The sequence below is a fragment of the Rattus norvegicus genome, chromosome 1, assembly GCF_021556685.1.
Source record: "Rattus norvegicus strain SHRSP/BbbUtx chromosome 1, alternate assembly SHRSP_T2T, whole genome shotgun sequence".
Lineage (NCBI taxonomy): Eukaryota > Metazoa > Chordata > Mammalia > Rodentia > Muridae > Rattus > Rattus norvegicus.
Window position 1 is genome coordinate 63286149 of NC_141534.1, and position 27659 is coordinate 63313807.

General features: G+C 42.6%; 1 pseudogene; it reads right to left on the minus strand.

Moving 5' to 3' along the window:
* Nucleotides 1–1057: 1057 nt before the first annotated feature.
* Nucleotides 1058–25901, minus strand: LOC148007112 (sperm motility kinase Y pseudogene; annotated as a pseudogene).
* Between the last annotated feature and the right edge of the window lie 1758 nt (nucleotides 25902–27659).

Consider the following 27659-nt stretch of genomic DNA (forward strand, 5'->3'; position numbering starts at 1 on the left):
TCTCATCAACTTCACGGTGAGCAACACCAATGTGCAAGACCTCTACTAGCACAGGATATGCACAGTATCTATACTTAGACTGTTGCAGTACCTTAACTGTTGCAGGACCTCCAATTTAGAACATGCACTCTTTTAGCAGCCAGACTTTTGCAGGACCTCTACTGGCACAATAATTCCTCTGTTGTTGGACCTCCACCATCAGTTCAATGGCACTGACTCATGACATCCACTGTTGCAGGACCTCCAATGTTGAAGGATGTTCACTGTTGCAGGGCATTCCCTGTCAAAGGACCTCTGTTGATGCAGGATCTCCACTTTCACTGTTCTAGCAAACCAACTATTGCAGAACCTACAGTGTTGGAACAACTGCATTGTATCAGGACATTTACTGTTGCATGACCTGTAGTGTGGAAACACCCCCATTTTTACTAGATCTCAGCTGTCCCAGGCCCATCTCCACTGACTGAGGACCTCCAATAATGCAGGACATCCAATATTTCAGGACCTCAAATGTGCCAGGACCTCAACTGATGAAGGATCTCCAATATCGCAGCACCAAAACAGTCACAGGACCTCCATTGTCCCATCACCTTTACTGTCCCAGCACCTCCACTCTCACATGACCTACAATGGTGCATAAACTCCAATGTCCGAGCAACTGCACTGTCTCAGGACCTCGATTGTTCCAGAACCTCCAATAGTGCAGGACCTCCACTGTCACCAGATCTCCACTGTCTTAGAACATCCACTCTATCACCAACTCGACTTGTGTAGAACCTCTCCTGGCACAGCATCTCCATTGTGCCTGGTCTGACATTGTCTCAAAACTTCAGCTATCACAGGAATTCCACTGTAGCAGGACCTCCTCTGTCTAAAGACAACCCCTATTGCAGGACCTTTACTGTGCAAGGAACTCCACTGTTGCAGGACATCCATTCTTGCAACACCTGCATTGTCTCAGGACCTCCACTGTACCAATCCCATCTCCAATGTCTCAGGACGCCCACTCTTTCAGGACCTCCACTGTTGCATGATCTTGAATGTAAAAGGACCTTCGCTATCTCAGTGCCTCCACTGTTGCACGAACTACAATGTCTCTCAGTGCCTCCACTGTTGAAGGACCTACAATGTCACGGGTGCTTCACTGCTTTATCAACACCACTATCACTTATTACAAGGCTTTGCTGGTTATTTTGAAGCTTAATGGAGAATGATGTTACTTTTGACAAAATAAGAATTTGTTCCAAATCGCTTGTGATTAATTGCCATATGTGCAAGGATCAGTTGCCCCTAGAAGATTGCATGAATCCATAGGCCTCTAGACCTCACCTTGTGGGAACCGTTTCCTTTTGGTGGTGATACCGTCCTGGTAAAGGCATGGGGTAACAGGACAACTCTGAAGTCTGGGGTACACATCAGTCATATTGAGTCCTTGTTCGGAAGAGGAGAAATCTAGAAGAGGGAGAAGAATTGGCGGAAGAATGATACAGTACTTAAAAAGTTAAGACAGAAACGATTTTGCAGAAATGGATACCAGAGACAGAGCTAAGCAACACAGAGCAAACTGGGTAGAACAAAGCACAAAGGTACCTGTCCTTGCCTGCCTGCCGCTTATTTTTTGGATGCTGTCTCCAGCCCTCATTTCTCAGGAGAGACACTGTCCTGCCCAGGAGAGTTTTCTTGCTTGATTGAGCACAGGAACACTGCTTCATTTGGATATTCCTAATTTCTTGGACCATCCCTTGAATCCTCTTAGCCAGCCACTGATGGGGACAGACTCGCCCTCTCCTCATGCACAGAGAGATAATAGGTTGTCTTCTGTGTTCTCATTGATGCTTCTGTTCGGCCTGAGGCTGCTTGTTGAATGAAGGAAGAAGACACTCTGGCATGTATGTTTTGTCCAGGTCATCTGTAGTGGCCTGTGAAGAAAGCCAGTCCCACTGGTTCTTCTGAAAGCTCTATGACTAGAATATAGACAAAGGCATAAATGAGGCCATGGGGTTGACAAGTCCAATGTGTCAATGGTGGGTTGGCTTCCACTCCTCTGCAGTCCAGTCCTAGAGGGACAGCAGCATAATCATTAAGGGTAGGGAATGGAGCCATTACTAGACTCACTGTCTGAGCCTGGGTATGAAGCCAGGCATCAGAATAGCCTGTCCTTCCAGTAAGCAGTTGGATGCCATGATCCGCTTAGACTTTCTTTGATGTAAAGAATCTTTATGTCTTGTGTTTTGAATGGAACATGTTGCACTACTTCCAAAATTCCAGGGTGTGGCCTGAGAGGTATCATTTCTTCATAGGGATTTGGGAAACGCTCCCAATCTTCTTTGAAGCAGGGGTGCATTATCATGTCTATGACTGATATTTCTGGGTTTGACTGTTATTAAATGCTAAGCAGGTCATCTAGCTCTCTTGACACCCCACAGTGGTCAAGATGCACACCTGCCACAACCTGTCTTTTCAGCTCTTATATGAAAACAGAGGTAAATTTTTCAGGTACCATAAAATGTAAGACTAACATTCATATGTGGTTCTTTGGACCATCATAAGTATAACCCAGGAAGAGTTCAGGGGCATCAAAAGTGTTAGCACCGTAGTACAGGTTCAGCATTTGCTCTGGTTTGTCTTGGGTACTAAGGCCAGTGTCGATGATTTTGACTTTATTGTTCTTATCCACCATTTTATTTGTTTTGAAGTCCTGTATTTATTCTGTGCCCCTGACAGTAGATCCAGGCTGCTAATATCTGCATAAGTATTTCCCATGCCTTGTCTTTCACTATGTAGCCATACTTTCAGATACATTAATGAAGACATTGAACCTCACACAGCTCCATGACAAGGTATCTACTTGTTTTCGTCTCAATTATTGAAGATGATGTTGGAGTGGTTAACCACAATTGTCATCATTGCCGTGGTCATTATTGGATGGCATAAGTGCTTCTTCCTCTTAAGGACTTGGAGGCCACTGTAGCAGGACATCCACTGTCTTAGCACCTGCTTTTTCCCCACACCTCCACTGTGCTGACTGTCCAAGCCTATTTTGTGCTGTCTTGCCTGTGAACTTCCTGCCTTTGCAGAAGGAAGTAGGATGCCATGGTCTGGTTATAATTTTGTTCAGTTGAAGTGTCCTTAGTTTCCAGCACTTGGAATCCTATATATTCCATTGCTCTTATACTTACAGGGTCTGGCCTGAGGGGGATCAGTTGCTCATAGGGATTTGGGAACTGCGTCTAGCCTTAGTTGAACTAGGGTTGCATCATGACCACAGTGACTTTTGGCCTATATCTAGGGTTGACTGTCATTAGGAGGCTAAGTAGGTCCTTCTGACACCACACCAGAGGCACCACACACTCCTGCTACAACCTGTCTTCTCAACTCTAGAATGAAGAGAGAGTCAAATGGAAACTTTCTGACTGCCATGAAATATAAAACTCCACCTAAGCGTCAAATTTAGTTCTTTGGAACGTCATAAAATTTGCCAAAGAAGAGTTCAGGAACACAAAAAGTATAAGTACTGCAGTGCTGGTTCATCATTTACCCTGATTGGAATGGGATACTAAGGCCAAAGTTGGTAATTTTGACTTTCCCATTGATGTACAACACAATATTCTTTGGCTTTAGGTGCCTGTGAAATATTGTGTGCCCATAGCAGTAGCTCATCACAGCTATTATTTACACAATATTTTGCTGGCCTTGCCTTGCTCTAGGTAGCCATACTTTTGGGTGTATTTGTAAAGCTGTTGCCCTTCAACCAGCTCCATGAATAGATGTATTGTTTTGGTCTAAATTACTTGAAGAATCGAGATGATGTTGGGGTGATCAACCATCATCATCACTTCCATGGTCATTGCTGGCTGGCATTATTTCTTCTCTAATACAAGGACTTTGTTGGACACTGTCACAGGAACACCAGTGTGGTAGAAACTCTGTTGTCAAATCAACTCCACATTCTCAGGGCCTCCAAATTGCAGGGCCTCTCCTGGCACAGGACATACACTTTCCCTGTACTTCTACTCTCACAGAGTCTCAACTTTTCAGGACCTGAACTATTGTAGGACCTTCACTGTTGCAGAAAATTGATTCTCTCAGCAACTAGTATGTTGCAGGACCTCAGCTAGCAGAGAAATTCCACTGCTGCAGGACCTGCGATGTCAATGTAAATCTAGAGTCTCAAGAACTCCACTGTTGCAGGAGCTCCAGTGTTGTAGGATGTCCAATTTTGCAGGGCCATCACTGTCAAAGGACCTCCTCTGTCACAGCCTAGACCTTCAGACTTAACTGTAAAACTAGTGGCATTCAAGTAGCACCATGACAAGGTATTATCTTGTCTCAGACTCAATTACTTGCGTAGTGAAATGAAGTTAGAGTGGTCAAAAATCATCATCGTTACAAGCACTTTGATGTGCACTGTAGCAGGACATCTACTGTTCCAGTGTGGCTTCTGTCCCAGTACCTCCACTATCACTGGACCTCCAGTGTCATAGGACCTTCTCACTAACAGCGGCTGCATTTTCAGGACCCTCAATTTTCAGGACATCTACTGTCACAGTATGTGTACTGTTACTGGACTTTCATTGTCACTGCACCTAAACTGTCACAAGGTCATCCAATGTCACAGAGCAGTGTCTCAGCACCTCTACTCTCCCAGGACCCCACAGTCACAGGACCTCCAATAACTCAGGAAATCCAAGTTCCATTACCTCAACTGGCACAGCGTGTCCACCCACTGATGTTGGACTTTCACTGTGGTAACACCTCAACTGTCACATGAAGCCCACTATTGAACGACCTCCACTTTTCAGGACATCTATTTCCTCTGAAACTAGAATTGGCAGGACCTCCTCTGTCACAGTACGTCTACTGTCGAAGCACTTCCACTATCACAGGACCTCTAGTGCTGCAAGGCTTTCACTATTATAGCATTTCTATTGTCGCCACACCTCTACTGGCTCTCCTACACCTGTACTGTCCCATCACCTCCTAGGTCAAAGATCCTGACTCGTGCATCAATTGAAGTTTTTCAAGACCTCCACTGTAGCAGCATATCCACTGTCCCAGCTGCTACTCCACTGTCAAAGGACCTGAAATGTCTTAGGAACTCCACTGTTACAGGACCTCAACTGATGAAGCACCTCAACTGTCACAGTACCTCCACTCTTGCAGTACCTCCAAAAACTCAGCCACTCCACTGTCACAAGTCTTCCAATTTGAAGGAACTCGACTGTTGCAGCACCTCCACAGTTGTCGAAGCACCATTGATATGGCACTTCCCCTGTCCTGGGACCTCCATAGCTTCTACTCTATATTCTGAGGACCTCAACTGTTGAAGCACATCCACTGTCCCAGGACCTCCATTGACAATGGACCTCATTGTGTCAGGAACACCACTTTTGCTTGGTCTGTCCCTATAACCTCTGGGCTGGCACTAGCTGAGGACAGACTTTCTCCCTACTGAGGCATACCAGGAGAGTAGATTGGCTTCTGTGTTCTTATTGCCATTGTTCTTCTCAGTGAGGCTGATTATTTAGTGTATTCAGGCGACACTGGAGGCATGGATGCATGTTTCTCCAGTGTGGGTGTCATCTCGAGTGGCCTGAAGAGAGAAGGGCAGCACCAGGGGCTCTTATGCCTAATCATGGACCAGTTTATGGCCGCAGGGAAACAGAAAGCCATTGGAGGATGATGAGACCAGTGTGCTTAGGGTGGGGTAGCTTCCACTTTTCCTTGAGCCCAAAGGGAATGAATCATTATCATCAAGGGTAGGGAATAACTGAACTCAATGTGTGAGCCTCTGTTGTTCAGCCTTGCACCTGGAGAACTTGCCAGGACAGTAAGCAACATGATCCCATGGGTTGATTATACAATGTAATATCTTAGGCTCTGGACTCAATGTGTTCCATGTCGTCCACAATTACAGGGTCCTGTGTGATGGAGCTCAGTCCTCATAGGGATTTGAGAAAGCCTTCCGGTCTTCCTTTAACCAGCGGTACATCATCACATCAGTGACTGTCATCCTATATTTCATGTTGAGTATCATTAAGAGGCTAAGCAGGTTATCCATCTCTTCTAACACCCAACAGGTGGCAGAATACAATTGCCACAACAAGTCTTTTCAAATCTAGTATGAATACAGAGTAAAGATCTTAACTTAATAAGTACCATGTAAAACTAAGGTCCAAATGTCATTTTGTGGACTATCATAAAGTTTGCTGGGCAAGAGTTGAGGAGTTCCAAAAGACAAAGCACCACAGTGCCAGTTCAGCATTGCCCTGGTTCAACTTGTGTTCTAATGCGAAAGAAAGTCTACGATTTTAACTTATCCATTTATGTCCAACATAATCTTATATGGTTTGAGTTCCCTGTGTACTATACCATGCTCATGGCATTAGCTCACAGTTGCTCTAATTTGCCTAAATATTTGCCTGACTTTATCCTCCTCTACCTTACCCCCATTTTCTGGTGTTTTCATAAAACTGTTGTCCTTCAATGAGCTCTTAATGGGGAAATAAGATGCTGTTCAGGTGGTCGACCATCATCATTGTCTCTGCCTTGGTCATGAGTGGCTGGCACCATTGCTTCTTTAGAAGCAGTTTGATGGTCATGGGGCTGCCAGGGAGCTGATGGTGTGGTATTGGGACCTTGGCGTTGCTCCTGTGTCCCATGGTCCTTAAGTCTTTGTATTGACAGTGGAAGTATACCTCCTCAGAGATTCTGCTCAGGTCTAGGGTGTTGTAACTCCTCCTTACTATGTGTAAGCATTGTAGTTAAAACTACAAATATTCCCTAGAAATAACTTAATAAGAATAGAATAAAAATGATGAAAAAGATGTAGTGAAATTACTATATGTGTTAACTCAAAATGAGCAAAATGTCTTGTGGATTGCTCTTTGTATTTTTGCTTTCCCAACAGGGTGGACCTGTAGTGCAATAGATCACATATTCAGATGATGTCAGGTGAAATAGTAATTAGCCAAATAAAGGTTACTTCCTCTGATTGGACAATGGAAGGAAAAGGTAGAGCAGAATGCATTGGAAAAGGGAGAGAAAGAAAAATAGAGATGGAGAATGTGGGCAAGAAGTAGATGGAGGAGGAAGAGGTTGAAAATGGAGCAGACCCCTGTGGCCTGGAGGAGCCACAAGTAGCTAGAGATTTCATAATGGGCAATAGAGTGGTGTAGAGGTGTATTTGTCCAATCTAATCGCACATTTTGTCGTTATATTATTGAGTTTTCTGTTCCTTGCATGGGCGTTTTTGGTTTGGAGATTTACCCATGTAAATCTGGTTAGTATAAACCTCTGGTATTTTCATTTCAAATGACTAAGGCAAGTCCTGTGAGAGGAACTTTACCCAGCCTTCTGCAGGCCAGCCAGAGGGTGTGGGTGGGATGAGAAATGCAACAGCACTCCAGGCACTTCAGTTAAAATTTGTTTGGTTAAAGTAGCAAACTAACAGCAGGAACCAAGACAAGATGGCTGCATAGAACTAGCCATGTAGGGTGAACCTAACCACTGATACCAGAGCATAGAATGAATTAGCATGGGTTTAATTTAAAACTACATGCAATAGATGACGTCGAGTGTGGTAGTCATCAATCCACTAGGGAGTTAGGATTCTTGTCCTAGGGATGAGAGAATTAGATTCCTGAATGAGCAGAGATGAGTCAAGGGACTCCAGCACATGGGAATCTAAACACAGGGATAGACAGACCCAAATCAGGCTCTGAGTTCTCCTCCTGTAAAAAGAATCAGTATAATGAATGGCTCCAGGCAGAGAGGGAAAGTAAAGGGTGCCTGCTTTTAATAAAGTTTGGTTTAGTTGTTGCTAATTTGGTTTAATTGGATAGAAGAGGACACAATTTTGGCCTCAGTCACCTGGGGAATTCCTCCTGAGGTTCAGAGCTAACTCAGGGAAAATGGGCCCTGATTATCTGGGAGCTCCTGCTGTGCAGGGAGAAGCTGAGCTAACAGAAAAACTACAACCTGCAAAGCAGACAACAGAGATTGGATGAGGATAAAATCCTCTAGGAAAGTCTCAGTGTCTCACAGGATGCTCCTGTTCTCTCAAAAGTGGGTTCAATATCCTGGCCTGGCAGATTAGAAAAGGCCGGAAAGAAAGGTTTCTACTGTGCTTGTTTGGTTTAGTTACTTTGTTGAGAAGTTAATTTTCAAAATGTGTGTGATTTTGAATTTTCTGGTTATTTTACTATTTTTCTGGGAAAGATGTCAAGCTAAAAATCTTTCTGGTTACTGGCTAAAGGACATGCTAGTTTGGGAGAAAGACCTTATGTTTCTGCTTATAGGAAAAGTAATTAGGCCCTGGACTCCTTCCAGAGTTCTCTGGATCAGAAAGGGCAGAGGGAGCCACCCTGAAGAACTAGAAAATTCTAGAGAACCAAACAAGAAAGGTAAAGATTCCTTATGCCATCCTTCACAAGGCATGAGCAAAGACTTAGGATTGGTTATTATTAAATTTGGCTCATAAAAAGACTATCTTTTCACATGCTCAAACAAAGAGCAATTTCATCTTGAGTAGTCAAGGTATTTTATGTTAAACTGGTTCACAATCGGCTTAGCAATCGAGCCTTAGGATGCAGAGTAACAAGTGCATAGAAGTAGCCATGCAGGCTGCGTGAAACTCTGATGCCTGTGTTTAGCCAGACTTAGTGCTGGGTTATTTTAAAATTGCATGTAGCATAATGTGCTTGAAATGAACTAAAATCAAAGTTAGAAAAATAGAATATATATCATGAAAAGATATCAGGGAAAAGGCTAAAAACAAAAATCCCAAGTAAAATCCAAACAAATAACCAACTTTATATTCTGTTCAGCAGAGTCATGAAGCTCTCTAGAAGGAGACAAGAGAGGATGCAGCTGTTGGGCTATCTCAGGCAAACTCTGCACCAGAGCACCTGTTCAAAGAGATTAGGGCATCATTACTGTACCATGGATGTTTACTGGGAGAATTGAATGAATTAACAGCTGAGTTGTGGAATTCTATAGATCTATAAAATAATCCGCAGTGGATAATACAAAGTTACGAAATATCTTCCAGCTTCTTAATCAGAACTATAAATTTTCAATGTAGCCCATGGATGCTGAGGGTAACTGTGATTTCAAGGTCATTTCCAATCATCTATGTTAAGTGTTTTGACTCAAGGAAAGTGGCATTGCCATAGATGAAATCAGTTAAAGGCATATTTATTTCTGCTTTGCCAAGTAACTGGACAAAAGTCAGTTCAAAAAGTTGCCATTATTGAGTGTACTTTTTTCCTCTCAGTTACTTCATGTATTTTCTCACTTATTTAAATTTCCATACATCTATACAGTAAAATATGGTCTTATCAACCCTAACTTCTCTCCTCCAAATTCTAAAAGATTCCTCTCAGAATCCCCCTTTTGACTCTATAGCCCTGGTTAGTCTGGGACTGGCTGTGTAAATCAGATTAGTCTAGAACTCACAGAGGTCCGCCTGAATCAGATCCTGGGTTAAAAGTCAGCACCACTAAACCACCCCTCTGTGTGTGTGTGTGTGTGTGTGTGTGTGTGTGTGTGTGTGTGTGTGTACAGAAATACACATAAACACATTTTTTTGTATCTCATTAAGCCCTGTTAGACCTGGTCAGGCTTGCATACTGTGTGTACAGCTGTTCACTGGGAGTCGTACCAATGGCCTTCCCCCAAGGAAGAATGAATTTCTATCAGCTGCTGTTAACTGCAGCTCCTCATTTGATGCAAGGGCTTATAATTTCTTCTCCCACCCATGCATGATGTGCAGACAAATGCCACATCTGTCACTTTACTCGGTTAACATATACTAATAAAATGTTGTGGTGTTTTCAAATTTATATGTATATATATATATATATATATATATATATATATATATATGTATGTATATATATTGTGCATGTATAATGACACATCGTATATACTCGTAGTGGCTATTCCTGGTTGTGAACTTGACTATAAGTGGAATGAACTACAACCCAGAATTGTAAAGCTCACCTTTGATCCTGATGTTGAGGCTGGGAGATACAAGTTTCTGAACTGCATCTTGGCATGGAGATCATGAGGCAAAGTGGCTAGGAATCTCAGGAGCTTAAGGCAAGGAGGTCTCTGAGTTCAAGGTCACCTGGGACAAAGCAAGTCCCAGATCCAGCTGTGGTTGTATGCACCTTTAACCTGGGACACACCTTCTGCTGGGGATTTACATGAGGACATTGGAAGAAGGAAGAGTCTCTCTTTTTCACCTGCCTGTCTGCCTGCCTTGTGGGACTGAGCCACTGCTAGATCCTTGGACTCCCATTCATACCTGCTGCTGATCATGGTTGGGGAGTTGGACTACAGACTGCAAGTCATCAACAAATTGTCTCTCTGTACAGAGATTACCCATAAGTTCTGTGACTCTAAAGAACCCTATATAAGACAATTCTCTTTTATAATATATAATTTCTATTTATATACTAATGTACAATGTAATTTATTATTTTATTCATAATTTTATTACATACATACATATATATATATGTAAATAAAACACAGGTTGTATGCCTATGAAACAGTAACACACTGCATACTTGATGACTGCTGCCTTGTCCCTACTCCCTACTGCAGGGGAGAAAATGGACCAGTCTCACCAATGAAAAAGGTAAACTAAAATGTTAACTACTGGGTGGAAATACAGATGGTGTGCATATAAAATAACATCTTCTTGATTCCTTCTTTAGAAATTTTTCTTCATTTCTTGAAGTCACTTTTTATGATACATTATTATATGATATACTATCTCACAGTTATTATGGTAAGTTATTTTTATTGTTAGTACAAAAGTATACACATAATGTTGTGCTAATTCCAGTAATGTCCGGGTAAGGCTTCATGCACATGACTGCATTGTATAATATTTCCCTATGTGATCCAAAACTCTTTTGTTGTTATATTATGATCTCTAAGCAGAATATTGATGATCCTGAAATTATATACCATACCTAAGATTTTTCTCAAACATTTCATTAGCTTTCCATAGAATGCTATTGTAAGTGCATTTGACTGTTCAGTTCCAGGGTATGAATTCCAGTAGAGTACTTTCTGGATAATAGTTCCTTACAAAATGCTGTTAACTGCTTCCTCCAAGAAGTTAATTTCTTGTTTTAAAATTTATAAATTATGTTTAAATGGAAGATAGAGAAGGCAGATGCTGGATTATTTAGTACCAAGCTGGTTTTCTGTCCTGATGTGGGTAAGGGCTGGTCACTTGTTATGTTTCTCATTCCTTTAGATTTGTAGCTGTTTTAGACTTTATAAATAATCATTTTGAGTATTCCAAGTCCATAGGCATTTTCTGACCCAATTGTCCATTTTACAGGAGTATTTTTCTTAGAAGTTTGGAACCATAAAATAGAAATTTTCCTAACTAGTCAAGATTCCAGGGTATATGTGGGTAGGATTTTGCTCATTTCCTGCTGTGTGATTTCATTGTTCTGTTCTGACCTTGTTTTTGCATAGGGTGCTGGCCGGTATAAACTGGAAATGTATGTTAAGTCGTTGTCCAAGGCAGTGTTGCAGATGTGGCCAGTATTTGTTTTAAAGGAATCAGTGAAGGGCATTCTGCACTCGAGCTTTGTGAAAAAGTGTGCAGATGCTCATGGCTGTGGATGCTGTGTGGTGTGAAGAAAACTGCAGTTCATTGAATATGGTGTGAGGAATGCTGCTGTGCACTGACTGTGTGGTGTGAGGAATGCTGCTGTGCACTGACTGTGTGGTGTGAGGAATGCTGCTGTGCACTGACTGTGTGGTGTGAGGAATGCTGCTGTGCACTGACTGTGTGGTGTGAGGAATGCTGCTGTGCACTGACTGTGTGGTGTGAGGAATGCTGCTGTGTACTGACTGTGTGGTGTGAGGGATGCTGCTGTGCACTGACTGTGTGGTGTGAGGAATGCTGCTGTGCATTGATGCTGCCTTTTTTCCCCACTGCTTTTTTTTTATTAACTTGAGTATTTCTTATTTACATTTCGAGTGTTATTCCCTTTCCCGGTTTCCGGGCAAACATCCCCCTCCCTCCTCCCCTTCTTTATTGGTGTTCCCCTCCCCATCCTCCCCACATTGCCACCCTCCCCCCAACAATCTAGTTCACTGGGGGTTCAGTCTTAGCAGGACCCAGGGCTTCCCCTTCCACTGGTGCTCTTACTAGGATATTCATTGCTACCTATGAGGTCAGAGTCCAGGGTCAGTCCATGTATAGTATTTAGGTAGTGGCTTAGTTCCTGGAAGCTCTAGTTGCTTGGCATTGTTGTTCATATGGGGTCTAGAGCCACTTAAAGCTATTCCAATTCTTTCTCTGATTCCTTCAACGGGGGTCCTATACTCAGTTCAGTGGTTTGCTGCTGGCATTCGCCTCTGTGTTTGCTGTATTCTGGCTGTGTCTCTCAGGAGCGATCTACATCCGGCTCCTGTCAGTCTGCACTTCTTTGCTTCATCCATCTTGTCTAATTGGATGGCTGTATATGTATGGGCCACATGTGGGGCAGGCTCTGAATGGGTGTTCCTTCTGTGTCTGTTTTAATCTTTGTCTCTCTATTCCCTGTCAAGTGTATTCTTGTTCCCCTTTAAAGAAGGAGTGAAGCATTCACATTTTGATCATCTGTCTTGAGTTTCATTTGTTCTAGGCATCTAGGGTAATTCAAGCATTTGGGCTAATAGCCACTTATCAGTGAGTGCATACCATGTGTGTTTTTCTGTGATTGGGTTACCTCACTCAGGATGATATTTTCCAGTTCCACCCATTTGCCTACGAATTTCATAAAGTCATTGTTTTTGATAGCTGAGTGATATTCCATTGTGTAGATGTACCACATTTTCTGTATCCATTCCTCTGTTGAAGGGCATCTGGGTTCTTTCCAGCTTCTGGCTATTATAAATAAAGGCTGCGATGAACATAGTGGAGCACGTGTCTTTTTTATATGTTGGGGCATTTTTGGGGTATATGCCCAAGAGAGGTATAGCTGGATCCTCAGGCAGTTCAATGTCCAATTTTCTGAGGAACCTCCAGACTGATTTCCAGAATGGTTTTACCAGTCTGCAATCCCACCAACAATGGAGGAGTGTTCCTCTTTCTCCACATCCTCGCCAGCATCTGCTGTCACCTGAGATTTTGATCTTAGCCATTCTCACTGGTGTGAGGTGAAATCTCGGGGTTGTTTTGATTTGCATTTCCCTTATGACTAAAATGTTGAACATTTCTTTAGGTGTTTCTCAGCCATTCGGCATTCCTCAACTGTGAATTCTTTGTTTAGCTCTGAACCCCATTTTTAATAGGGTTATTTGTCTCCCTGCGGTCTAATTTCTTGAGTTCTTTGTATATTTTGGATATAAGGCCTCTATCTGTTGTAGGATTGGTAAAGATCTTTTCCCAATCTGTTGGTTGCCGTTTTGTCCGAACCACAGTGTCCTTTGCCTTACAGAAGCTTTGCAGTTTTATGAGATCCCATTTGTCGATTCTTGATCTTAGAACATAAGCCATTGGTGTTTTGTTCAGGAAATTTTTTCCAGTGCCCATGTGTTCCAGATGCTTCCCTAGTTTTTCTTCTATTAGTTTGAGTGTATCTGGTTTGATATGGAGGTCCTTGATCCACTTGGACTTAAGCTTTGTACAGGGTGATAAGCATGGATCGATCTGCATTCTTCTACATGTTGACCTCCAGTTGAACCAGCACCATTTGCTGGAAATGCTATCTTTTTTCCATTTGATGGTTTTGGCTCCTTTGTCAAAAATCAAGTGACCATAGGTGTGTGGGTTTTTTTCTGGGTCTTCAAATCTGTTCCATTGGTGTATCTGTCTGTCTCTGTACCAATACCATGCAGTTTTTATCACTATTGCTCTGTAATACTGCTTGAGTTCAGGGATAGTGATTCCCCCTGAAGTCCTTTTATTGTTGAGGATAGCTTTAGCTATCCTGGGTTTTTTGTTATTCCAGATGAATTTGCAAATTGTTCTGTCTAACTCTTTGAAGAATTGTATTGGTATTTTGATGGGGATTGCATTGAATCTGTAGATCGCTTTTGGTAAAATGGCAATTTTTACTATATTAATCCTGCCAATCCGTGAGCATGGGAGATCTTTCCATCTTCTGTGGTCTTCTTCAATTTCTTTCTTCAGAGTCTTGAAGTTCTTATTGTACAAATCTTTTACTTGCTTGGTTAAAGTCACACCGAGGTACTTTGTTATTTGGGTCTATTAAGAAGTGTGGTGTTTCCCTAATTTCTTTCTCAGCTTGTTTCTCTTTTGTGTAGAGGAAGGCTACTGATTTATTTGAGTTAATTTTATACCCAGCCACTTTGCTGAAGTTGTTTATCAGCTTTAGTAGTTCTCTGGTGGAACTTTTGGGATCACTTAAATATACTATCATATCATCTGCAAATAGTGATATTTTGACTTCTTCTTTTCCGACCTGTTTCCCCTTGACCTCCTTTTGTTGTCTGATTGCTCTGGCTAGAACTTCAAGAACTATATTGAATAAATAGGGAGAGAGTGGGCAGCCTTGTCTAGTCCCTGATTTTAGTGGGATTGCTTCAAGTTTCTCTCCATTTAGTTTAATGTTAGCAACTGGTTTGCTGTATATGGCTTTTACTATGTTTAGGTATGGGCCTTGAATTCCTACTCTTTCCAGGACTTTTATCATGAAGGGGTGTTGAATTTTGTCAAATGCTTTCTCAGCATCTAATGAAATGATCATGTGGTTTTGTTCTTTCAGTTTGTTTATATAATGGATCACGTTGATGGTTTTCCGTATATTAAACCATCCCTGCATGCCTGGGATGAAGCCTACTTGATCATGGTGGATGATTGTTTTAATGTGCTCTTGGATTCGGTTTGCCAGAATTTTATTGAGTATTTTTGCGTCGATATTCATAAGGGAAATTGGTCTGAAGTTCTCTTTCTTTGTTGGGACTTTGTGTGGTTTAGGTATAAGAGTAATTGTGGATTCATAGAAGGAATTCGGTAGTGATCCATCTGTTTCAATTTTGTGGAATAGTTTGGATAATATTGGTATGAGGTCTTCTATGAAGGTCTGATAGAATTCTGCACTAAACCCATCTGGACCTGGGCTCTTTTTGGTTGGGAGACCTTTAATGACTGCTTCTATTTCCTTAGGCGTTATGGGGTAGTTTAACTGGTTTATCTGTTCCTGATTTAACTTCGGTACCTTGTATCTGTCTAGGAAATTGTCCATTTCCTGCAGATTTTCAAGTTTTGTTGAATATAGGCTTTTATAATAAGATCTGATGATTTTTAGAATTTCCTCTGAATCTGTAGTTATGTCTCCCTTTTCATTTCTGATTTTGTTAATTTGGACACACTCTCTGTGTCCTCTCGTTAGTCTGGCTAAGGGTTTATCTATCTTGCTGATTTTCTCAAAGAACCAACTTTTGGTTCTGTTGATTCTTTCTATGGTCCTTTTTGTTTCTATTTGGTTGATTTCAGCTCTGAGCTTGATTATTTCCTGCCTTCTACTCCTCCTGGGTGTATTTGCATCTTTTTGTTCTAGAGCTTTTAGGTGTGCTGTCAAGCTGCTGACATATGCTCTTTCCTGTTTCTTTCTGCAGGCACTCAGCACTATGAGTTTCCTCTATAGCACAGGTTTCATTGTGTCCCATAAGTTTGGGTATGTTGTACCTTCATTTTCATTAAATTCTAAAAAGTCTTTAATTTCTTTCTTTATTTCTTCCTTGACCAGTTTATCATTGAGTAGAGCATTGTTCAATTTCCACGTATATGTGGGCATTCTTCCCTTATTGTTATTGAAGACCAGTTTTAGGCCGTGGTGGTCCGATAGCACGCATGGTATTATTTCTATCTTTCTGTACCTGTTGAGGCCCGTGTTTTGACCAAATATATGGTCAGTTTTGGAGGAAGTGCCATGAGGAGCTGAGAAGCTTTAGGATAGAATGTTCTATAAATATTTGTTAAGTCCATTTGGCTCATGACTTCTCTTAGTCTGTCTACGTCTCTGTTTAATTTCTGTTTCCATGATCTGTCCATTGATGAGAGTGGGGGTGTTGAAATCTCCTATTATTGTGTGAGGTGCAATGTGTGTTTTGAGCTTTAGTAAGGTTTCTTTTACGTATGTAGTTGCCCTTGTATTTGGGGCCCAGATATTTAGGATTGAGAGTTCATCTTGGTGGATTTTTCCTTTGATGAATATGAAGTGTACTTCCTTATCTTTTTTGATGACTTTTAGTTGAAAATTGATTGTATGTGATATTAGAATGGCTACGCCACCTTGCTTCTTCCGACCATTTGCTTGGAAAGTTGTTTTCCAGCCTTTCACTCTGAGGTAGTGTCTGTCTTTGTCTCTGAGGTGTGTTTCCTGTAGGCAGCAGAATGCAAGGTCCTCGTTGCGTATCCAGTTTGTTAATCTATGCCTTTTTATTGGGGAGTTGAGGCCACTGATGTTGAGAGATATTAATGACTAGTGATTATTGCTTCCTGTTATATTTATATTTGGATATGAGGTTATGTTTTTGTGCTATACTTCTCTTTGTTTTGTTGCCAAGACGATTAGTTTCTTGCTTCTTCTAGGGTATAGCTTGCCTCCTTACATTGGGCTTTACCATTTCTTATCCTTTGTAGTGCTGGATTTGTAGAAAGATATTGTGTAAATTTGTTTTTGTCCTGGAATATCTTGGTTTCTCCATCTATGTTAAGTGGGAGTTTTGCAGGATACAGTAACCTGGGCTGACATTTGTGTTCTCTTAGGGTCTGTATGACATCTGTCCAGGATCTTCTGGCTTTCATAGTTTCTGGTGAAAAGTCTGGTGTGATTCTGATAGGTCTGCCTTTATATGTTACTTGACCTTTTTCCCTTACTGCTTTTAATATTCTTTCTTTATTTTGTGCGTTTGGTGTTTTGACTATTATGTGACGGGAGGTGTTTCTTTTCTGGTCCAATCCATTTGGAGTTCTGTAGGCTTCTTGTATGCCTATGGGTATCTCTTTGTTTAGGTTAGAGAAGTTTTCTTCTATGATTTTGTTGAAGATATTTACTGGTCCTTTGTGCTGGGAGTCTTCACTCTCTTCTATACCTATTGTCCTTAGGTTTGATCTTCTCATTGAGTCCTGGACCAATGTTTTGGACCAGTAGCTTTTTCCGCTTTACATTATCTTTGACAGTTGAGTCAATGATTTCTATGGAATCTTCTGCTCCTGAGATTCTCTCTTCCATCTCTTGTATTCTGTTGGTGAAACTCGTATCTACAGCTCCTTGTCTCTTCTTTTGGTTTTCTATATCCAGGGTTGTTTCCATGTGTTGTTTCTTGATTGCGTCTATTTCCATTTTTAATTCCTTCAACTGATTGATTGTGTTTTCCTGGAATTCTTTCAGGGATTTTTGTGACTCCTCTCTATGGGTTTCTACTTGTTTATTTATGTTTTCCTGGAATTCTTTCAGGGATTTTTGCGATTCCTCTCTGTAGGCTTCTACTTGTTTATTAATGTTTTCCTGTGTTTCTCTAAGGGAGTTCTTCACGTCTTTCTTGAAGTCCTCCAGCATCATGATCAAATATGATTTTGAAACTAGATCTTGCTTTTCTGGTGTGTTTGGATATTCCATGTTTGTTTTGATGGGAGAATTGGGCTCAGATGGTGCCATGTAGTCTTGGTTTCTGTTGCTTGGGTTCCTGCGCTTGCCTCTCGCCATCAGATTATCTCTAGTGTTACTTTGTTCTGCTATTTCTGACAGTGGCTAGACTGTCCTATAAGCCTGTGTGTCAGGAGTGCTGTAGACCTGTTTTCCTGTTTTCTTTCAGCCAGTTATGGGGACAGAGTGTTCTGCCTTCGGGCGTGTAGTTTTTCCTATCTATAGGTCTTCAGCTGTTCCTGTGGGCCTCTGTCTGGAGTTCACCAGGCAGGTCACTTGCAGCAGAAAAGTTGGTTTTACCTGTGGTCCTGGGGCTCAAGTTTGCTCGTGGGGTGTTGCTTATGAGCTCTCTGCGGCGGCAGCAACCAGGAAGATCTGCGCTGCCCTTTCCGGGAGCTTCCGTGCACCAGGGTTCCAGATGGAGTTTGGTGTTTTCCTCTGGCGTCAGAGATATGTGCAGAGTGCAGTCTCTTCTGGTTTCCCAGGAATGTCTGCCTCTATGAAGGTTTAGCTCTCCCTCCCACGGGATTTGGGTGCAGAGAACTGTTTATCCCGTCTGTCCCTTCAGGTTCTGGTCGTGTCTCAGACGCAGCGGTCGTGCTGCACCTGGGCCCTCCTCTGCGGGAACCCAGAGGCCTTAAACAGTTTCCTATTGGGCCAGGGATGTGGGCAAGGGTGAGCAGTGTTGGTGGTCTCTTCTGCTCTGCAGCCTCAGGTGTGCCCACCTGACCAGGCAGTGAGGTCTCTCTCCCACGGGGTTTGGGAGCAGAGAGCTGCTGCGGGCCGGGATCCGCGGGTTTGGGACTCCCGGTAAACCCCGGAAGTGCCCAGTCCTAGTGGAATTTTTGCCTCTCTGTGTCCTGAGTTCACCAGGCAGGTCTCTTGCAGCAGAAAAGTTGGTCTTACCTGTGGTCCCGAGGCTCAAGTTTGCTCGTGTGGTGCTGCCTATGAGCTCTCCACGGTGGCAGCAACCAGGAAGATCTGCACCGCCCTTTCCGGGAGCTTCCGTGCACCAGGGTTACAGATGGTGTTTGGTGTTTTCCTCTGGCGTCAGAGATGTGTGCAGAGTGCAGTCTCTTCTGGTTTCCCAGGCGTGTCTGCCTCTCTGAAGGTTTAGCTCTCCCTCCCATGGGATTTGGGTGCAGAGAACTGTTTATCTGGTCTGTCCCTTAAGGTTCTGTCGGTGTCTCAGACACAGCGGTCCTGCTGCTCCTGCGCCCTCCTCTGCAGGAACCCAGAGGCCTTATACAGTTTCCTCTTGGGCCAGGGATGTGGGCTGGGGTGGGCAGTGTTGGTGGTCTCCTCTGTTCTGCAGCCTCAGGAGTGCCCACCTGACCAGGTGGTGAGGTCTCTCTCCCACAGGGTTCGGGAGCAGAGAGCTGCTGCGTTTCAGGATCCGCGGGTTTGGGACTCTCAGTAAACCCCGGAAGTGCCTGGTCCTAGAGGATTTTTGCCTCTCTGTGTCCTGAGTTCACCAGGCAGATCTCTTGCAGCAGAAAAGTTGGTCTTACCTGTGGTCCCGAGGCTCAAGTTTGCTCGTGGGGTGCTGCCTATGAGCTCTCCGCAGCGGCAGCAACCAGTGACGCTGCCTTTTTTCTTTTCTCCCTACACCCTTCTGGTGGCTCAGGTTGGACAACTAGGTGCCCATGCCCAACTCCTCATTGTGGATGAATTTAGTCTGGTTGGACTTTCTCAGGAAAGGTATGACTAATTGGTCACTTAAACGCGTCAACTAATTGGTTAGTTTTAGTGTACTGAAGTGATAGTTTGCATTTAATTTTGAAATTTGAATTCAAAATGAAGTGATGTAAAAGCTCTTTGTGTTTACTCACATTCACTATAACCCTATTTCTTAGAGCACATGAATCTCATTTTGGGTTCACTCATAAGAATGTATATTAGTATAGAACATTTCATTAAATAATTATATAAATATGTACACATATACTTAGAGCTTGTAAAATCTTTAAATATCTTAATGTTTATGTTATAGAATAGAATATATTTACCTGTTTTATAATTAATTATCATAAGTGATGTTGACAGGACATAATCTTCTGAAAGTCTGGTTTATTTCCCCAAACAGCAACCAGGCTGAGGAACCTAAGCACAAGTATTCTGAACATAGACTCCTCTATGACAGTGAGCACTGTTTCTTTATATTTTCTTCCTAGGGCAGCAGAACTCATGACTACAACCAGTTCCATGGTTACACTGGAAGTTGCAAATCAAGGCATCCTCTCTCACTGCCTGTCCACCTGTCTTACCCAGCCATTGTCCTCCATGGTGCAGAGAGGTAAGAGCTAGTGACTCAAGCCAGGTTAGCCAACATATAGTAATCCTGTATTGAGATATGGCTCCTCCTAAAAGTTATCAAAATCTGGGGCTGGAAAGATGGTTCAGTATTTTACAACACCAGTGTTAGCTCACAACTGCCTAAAACTCTAATTTCAGGGGATTTGAAACCTTCTTTTAAGTTCTTTGGACACCAGTCAAGCATTCATGTGCACACATGCTGGGCAAACACTCATACACATAAATTATTTTTATAAAGTGAGACCCTAAAAGTCCCATGTAGTAGCTCCTACCACAGCTCTTGCTCAGCTTTTCAAGGAAGAAGTTAGTTGAGACTGAGTGCATGATGCTGAGAAATACTTCTGGATCATGATACAGATCAGATCTGATGGTACGGTTTACTAGATATATTCACAGTCTGTTAGGTGCAGTATTGTGAATCCTCTTCTGACCCTGACTCAGCTTTTATTTTTACTTTTTATTTTTTCAGTTTTATTTTTATTACGCTACTCAAGTAAATTAATACTAAATTAATGAATCTGGGAAAATGAGAATTAGTTTAAATGAGTAAATAAAATGTGAAATGTTTTTTATTGAAAGCATAGTGTCAAAATTATAGTTTTTAGCAGGGCATTTAAAATACATGCTTTTTAGAAAACCATTTATTTATTTCCTTTACAATCCTGTCTTCCCAGTAACCCACCATACAAATCTTCCCTCCATCACACTTTTCCTGAAATGGCAAAGCTTGTTTCGAGGTGTCAACGCCCATGAATGCTTTTTAAAAGATTGTAAAACAGATACCTGAGGAAAAAGTACGCCTTTTATGCAGTTTTAAGCATCTGATTGTTTACTTCTTTACATTTCAAAAGAACAGACCCCTCTACCTAGACCTGAAGTTAGGAGCTAAATTTCAGGAGTGACAATGCCACAAACAGCATGCATCAGTGTATAGAAAAAATCTTTTTATTCCTTTGTAGACACAGGAACAGCTGGCTACTTGGCCAGTGAGCCATAAAGCAGTGTCAGGTCTGGTTATATAACCATTCCCCAGTTTTTGTTACCTCTTCTGTGAGGAAGAAACATGCATGAAATTTTGCAAATATCTCTGGTGAGTCCCTGAAGTAGTATAGCTTCCTCTTTTCTTTTCTCAGCCTCTTACCCCTTCCAAGGAAGAGCTTCAGGAAGTTTTACCTACTTGAGCTCCACTGAGTAGAGGCTGGCAAGGGTCTCTAGTGTGACAGTGATATGTGGATCCATAGGTCCTCAGTGGAATCTAGCACATGCAGCCAGGAGCACCTGAACCCTTCCTCCAAGTCAGTTGCCCCTGCTTCCACTCTGACCAAGAGTGGTCCTGGCCATTGGGAAACCCCAGCAGAGGTGCTGCCCACCCCTGTGACTGTCTCCCAGCCCATATGAACAGACCTCCGTCCACCACCTCCTCTACCACAGGTCCACTACACCAGATATTGGTGGCATTTCAGTGGATTTGCCACTCCCCCCTCCTTCTGCAAACAAGGCAGCATCCCAGTCTGCACAGGTGGCTGGGAAAAAAGAGTGAGGAGCAGCAGTGGTGGTCTGAGATATAGAAGGCCTGTCTGGACAAGGAAGCAGAGAGGAAGCACAGGGACAAGGAGAGGAAAGGGCGACAGATGCACTCTCATTCCCTGAACTTGCTTCCTTCTCATCTTTGACCACACCGACCAAACCAGGAAAACCTTCCACACTGCAGAGGCCCCAAGAAACAGTCATTCTGGTGTTGTAGTCCCTGCAGCAGCCCCCCACTATTGAGCACAGGGATCTGCAGTTCATAACTATCAGAAAAGAGGTGCTGTCCTCTGGGGAGTCTGTCTCCAGACCCATAAAAATAAGATGTCAGGAAGAAGCTGGAGAAGCAACAGCAAATGCACCTTGTGCATATGCTAAGCAAGGAGATCCATGAGTTGCAAAACAAGGGGGACGGTAGTGCAGAGGAGACTGACTGCCTGTGGATGCTTATGCTGGAGTGGCAGTTGCAGAAGAGACTTCAGGCCATATTTCTTGTGTTTCTCCCAGGTTCATTTCATAAAACTGTTCAAGAAGCACAACATTTGATGTTTCCATAGTAGAAATTTATAACAACAATGTTTTTGCCCTTCTGGCCTTAGACAGTTCTACAGTGGTGTCTATGGTTAAGTGCCAGGCAGTGAGAACCCAGGAGTGACATTCAGAGGTACACAGGATGACCAGCAGGTGGGGTGCTCCTGGGGCCCAGTGTCCTGAGTGCAGGTCCTCAACCTTACAGCTGCCCACTCCAGCTGTGCCTGGGATGGAGCCAGTGCTACCAACCTAGGAAGCAGCTCAAGGTGTGTGCTTAGTATGTGCCCCATTGCTTCAGTGCATGACAAGGTTAATCTGCAGGAGTAGCAAGGATTTTAGCCAGCTCGCGTTCTGTATCTGAGGAAGAACATGTCTTTAAGAACATCAAGATGCTCACCTCTAGCACATATCAGCTTTATATATCAAAGATATCATAATAAAGCTGTTTAAAACATAAAAAGTTATAAGGTAGCTCAAGGGTAGGATTACTGACCCTGAGTATTATATCTAATTACACACACACACACACACACACACACAAACACACACACACACACACACACACACACACACACACACACAGAAAGAGCTACAAAAGTTGGAAAAATAAACGAATCTTAAAAATATATAAATAAATGTATAATTATTAAAATCTATATGAGAGTCAATGTTTATCACCCAGCATTGAGGAAGGGGCTTAGAGAAATGAATTATCCCCCTCCAACCTCAAAAAACATACGCACACACACAATCAATGACATGTGTAATTATACCAGGAAATACCCGTATTTTATAGAATGCCATAATCGAAAGTAAGAACCATCTTTTTTGTTAAGGGTTGCCAATACATTCTTTTTCCAAGGTGTGTGCAGCTGTGCCAGTCTTGTTCACTATGGGATGGAAGAGGTCCCTGACCTGTGAGCCTAGAGGTGAGCAGGGGATCTTTGCTCCATTCTGAGACTGAGAAAGGCAGGATGCCCACTCAAGGGTCCATAGCAGGGAAGGTTTTCAAGCTATGACAGTGCTGGAAAAGCCTATACAAGGCACACAGTTAGCAGTGATGTGTTTGCAGGGAGTCCAAGGAACCAGCTTTGTACTGATGCAGGTGGGCAAGCATTTATCATCCACCTCCCACTATGACAGCAATGAGAGTATTGCTTAAGTTTTATTTCATAGATTTGATCCCTGACCAAAATACCAAAAACTGCACCCTTAATGATGTAGCAAATAGAATAGTGGATGCTAGGCCAGGAACCTTTGACTCTTCTAATACCATTGTGTATTTCCGAGCAAGGAAGGAGAGGTATCAGTGGACAGCAGTCTGTTTCCCCACGAGTACTCTACCACTGAGTTAGTAGCCTTAGCCCTCCTCACCTCTAGAAAAAGGGTGTCACTAAGTTGTCCAAGCTGATCTTAAACTCATGATGTAGACCAGGCTAGCCTTGAAGTTCTGATCCCCCTACCTACTGTGTGTCTTGAGTGTCTGGTATTACAGGCCCGTTTCTCTATGGATTAGTAGCCCAAGGAAGAGTCCATGATCCCATGACCCTCTAGTTCTCACCCTGTGGAGCTATTGGCCTAAGAGGGAGATGGAGTCCATCTGAAGGGATGGGTCAACAAGACAACTCTGTAGAGTGGGGAACTCATCATTCATATTGGGTCCCTGCTGGGAAGAGGAGAAATCAAGAGGAGGGAGGAGATTGGTGTTGGGGAATCCTCCTCTTCCTCCTCTTTCTCCTCCTCCTCCTCCTGCTGCTAATGCTGCTGGTGCTATTGCTTTTTCTCCTGTTGGTGCTGTAGTTTCTGCTGGTGTCTTTTCCTTGGCCATGTGTCTGAAATCACCTCCTGTTTATACTCAGGACATGACAGAATTTCAAGATGGCACTGTGAGAGAAAAAAAGTCAATTTATTCTAAGCAAAAATCTTATGCGGTAGAATACTTAGATTACCATTTGGAGCTTTGATTGCCTTATTATTTTATCAAATCTTCTCTTCTACTTCTCAGTTAAGATTTTTGAAAGAAATCATTTAGAAATGTTACATATATATATATATATATATATATATATATATATATATATATATATCAATTGCTAGGTCTTAGGAATGAAAAAATCAGTATGCAAAACAATATGCATGCATGCAGGATTCTGACCATCAACAATAACCAACAAACTAGGTTGTTGATACTTATTCAGTGACAATCCTTGTTATTAATTTTAAGGCTTAATGGAGTGGGATGTTACATTTGAAAACATAAGACTCTGTTCTGCAGCACTTGTGATTGATGACCACATGTGCTAGAACCAGTAGCCCATGGATGAGTCCATGAGCCCATGAATCTCTAGTCCTCACCCTGTGGGAGCTATTGGCCTAAGGGGGAGCTGGAGTCCATCTGAAGGGATGGGTCAACAAGAAAACTCTGTAGAGTGGGGAATTCATATTGAGTCCCTGCTGGGAAGAGGAGAAATCAAGAAGAGGGAGAAGGCTTGGTGTTGGGGAAACCTCATAAAAGAACTTAGAGAAGATACAAGGTAAGAATTGTGGGGAAAATGGAAACCAGAGACAGAGGAAGGACCAGCATAGAGCAAACTAGAAAGGACAAAGCACGAAGGTACCTGGGCTGTGCCTGCTGCTTGTTATCTGGACTCTCCCTGTGGCTCATTTCTGGGGTGAGATTCTGTTCTGCCCCAGGCGAGGTTTCTTTCTCCTTGGCAAGCAGCAACAAAGCTTTATCAGGGCATTTGCTATATTCCTGGTCCACCCCTTAAAACCTCTGTGCCGGACCCTGCTGGAGATGGGCTTATCCTCTAATGGGGCTCTGTGGGAGACTAGATTATCTTCTTTTATTTCCTTGTTGCTACTCTTCTCACTGAAGATGCTTGTTGTTTGAATGTATGGGACACTCATGGCACATTTGTGATAGTGGTCCTGTGTAGGTGTCATCGGTAGTGGCCTGAGACGACCAGCCACAGTGGACCTTCTTCCTCCTTTTGTATGAACCTTCTGGCCATAATGAGATATGTGACCTTGGGAGAATGACACCTGCAAGGTGTCAAGGACTGGCAGGCTTCCACTCCTCTTTCTTTGTAATCTAAAAGCAGCAGCAGTATCAAGGCTAGGAAATATGGCTGCAATGGGACGCACTTGCTGTGCCTGGGCTGTGCAGCCATACCCTGGGAGAGCCTGCTGTTGTAGGAAGCAATAAGTTGCCATTTCCTCATTATACTTTCTTTTTATTAGGGAGTATTTTATTACAGAGGCTTGAAATCCCATGCATTTCATCGCACCCAAAATTTCAGGGTCTGGCCTGAGGGGAAGCAGTTCTTCACAAGGAACTGTGAACCCCTTCCCATGTTCTTTGAACCAGGCGTGTTTCATCACCTCGCTGGCTGTTGGTCTATACATTGGATTTACTGTTAGTAATTGACTAAGGAGGTTCTCCAGTTCTTCTGAAACCCCACAGGGGGCAGGATACACCCCTGCAACAACTTGTTTTTGTAATTCTTGGATGATCACAGAATCAAATGGGAGCTTTCCCACTACCATATAATACAAGACCTCTCCTATTGTCCACATATCATTCTTCATCCCGCCATACAGAAGTCCAAGGAAGCGTTCCGGGGAACCAAAAGAATACGCACCGCAGTGCTGGTTTAGCATTTGTCCAGGTTGTGTTTCGGTGCTAAGCCCAAAGTCGATGACTTTGACCTTTTTGTTTTTATCAATCATTATATTGTCCACTTTCAGGTCTCGGTGAACAATCCCCTTTCCATGGCAGTAGCTCACTGCTGACAATATCTGTTCAAATATTTGCCCGGCCTCATCCTCCTCTATGTGCCCTGACTCTCTGATGTACTGGTAGAGTTGTTGGCCTTCCACCAGCTCCATTATGAGGTATATTCTAGTTTTGTTTTCAATGACTTGTAAGAGAGAAACAATGTTGGGGTGGTTGATCTTTCTCATTATGTTTGCTTCTGTCATGGCTGGCCGGAACCACTGCTTGTTCTTTCAGAGAACTTTGACCGCCACTGGGGTTCCTGTGAGCTGGTGGTGGGCCAGGAGGACCTTGGCATGGCTTCCTTTTCCAATAGTCTTCAGTACTTTATATTGGGAATGAGAGGTTCCCTCCTGAGAGATACTGGGATCGGGGCTAGGAGAGGGTAACTCCTTCTCAGTCTCTGTAGGCATTTTATCAGTACTAATGCTTCCTAAAAATAACAAAAATGGAATCAAATAATGAAAAAGATGGAGCAATTCAGGAACTAAAATTACACATGTGGTACCTAAAAGAAACAAATGAAACAAAAAGAAAAAATAATAACAAAGAAAAGACTAGACTAGAAAAATAGAGTAAAATTATGAACAGGGGGAAATATGAAGAATCATAAGTAAAAGCCACCCAAATAACCAACCCCAAAAGAGAAAGTCAAGAGCACACAAATACTAAACGTAATGATGAAAATAAAAATCGTCATACTACAATAGGATTGGGCGGCCAAAGCTGATCAATACTGTGAATGGATTGTTTGAAGAAAAAGGTCAGATGAAAGAAATGAGAGGAGAAAGACTGAGTATAAGACAAAACAAACAAATGTAAAAAGCCAACACTTAAGGGAAAACTCCATTGAATTTCAGGACCTAGTGATCCACAAAAATCCACAACTCTCCAGAGCAAAATACTGAAAATTAAAATTAACCAACCACAAGGAATGAGGCAGTTAAATATCAGTGAATAGTAAACCTTAAACAAAGGTCGAAGAGTCAAAGTGTCACAAAGGGCAAATTTGTATCAAGTCTAAGCCAATGATTGCTTGTACTCAAAATAGAGAAACAGGAATAATGTAAAAGGATGAAACCGCAGGGCATTGAAAATGGAGATAGAGTTAAACAAACATCCGACTGCAGAACCGTAAATAATCAAAGCAGTAATATAGCATGTGAGAACATAAAAACCACCACCAAAATGAATCCAGCAATCCATAATAAACAAATAAATAAATAAATAAATAAATAAATAAATAAAACAAAACCACAATAAGGAAATAGCCAGTGGTCTTGAGAATATATGGCCTAATTCTATCTCTTAAACACATAGAAAAAAAATCAATCCATAAATAAGCAGCCAGCAGTCTACGTAGGCCTTTAATCTGATATTATTGGGTTGGCATATCAAATTCCTGGGAGCCACTGGAGAGCCAAGACAGGTACTTGGGCAGCTGCAGGCCAGTGAGAGAGCCTGTCTTGAAAATGAGGTTGAGGACCTGCCTCAGGAACAGGAGCCAGGGTGACTTCTAGCCTCTACACTCTTTTGCACTGAGGTGCAGGTAATATAGATACAAGGGGCAAAAGGGGATGGGCACGTGCGTGCACACACAAACACACACACACACACACACACACACACACACACAGGCACACACACAGACAAACACCCAGATTCATACAAAACACACTCACGTAGGAACAGGCACACACATACTTACACACAAGTAAACCTGGAAAAATGCACATCACAGACACACACACACACACACACACACACACACACACACACACAGGGACACACACACACACAAAAGAAGTGGTACACACATACAAACATACACACAAACAAACCTGTATACTCACACACTCCTACATATACTG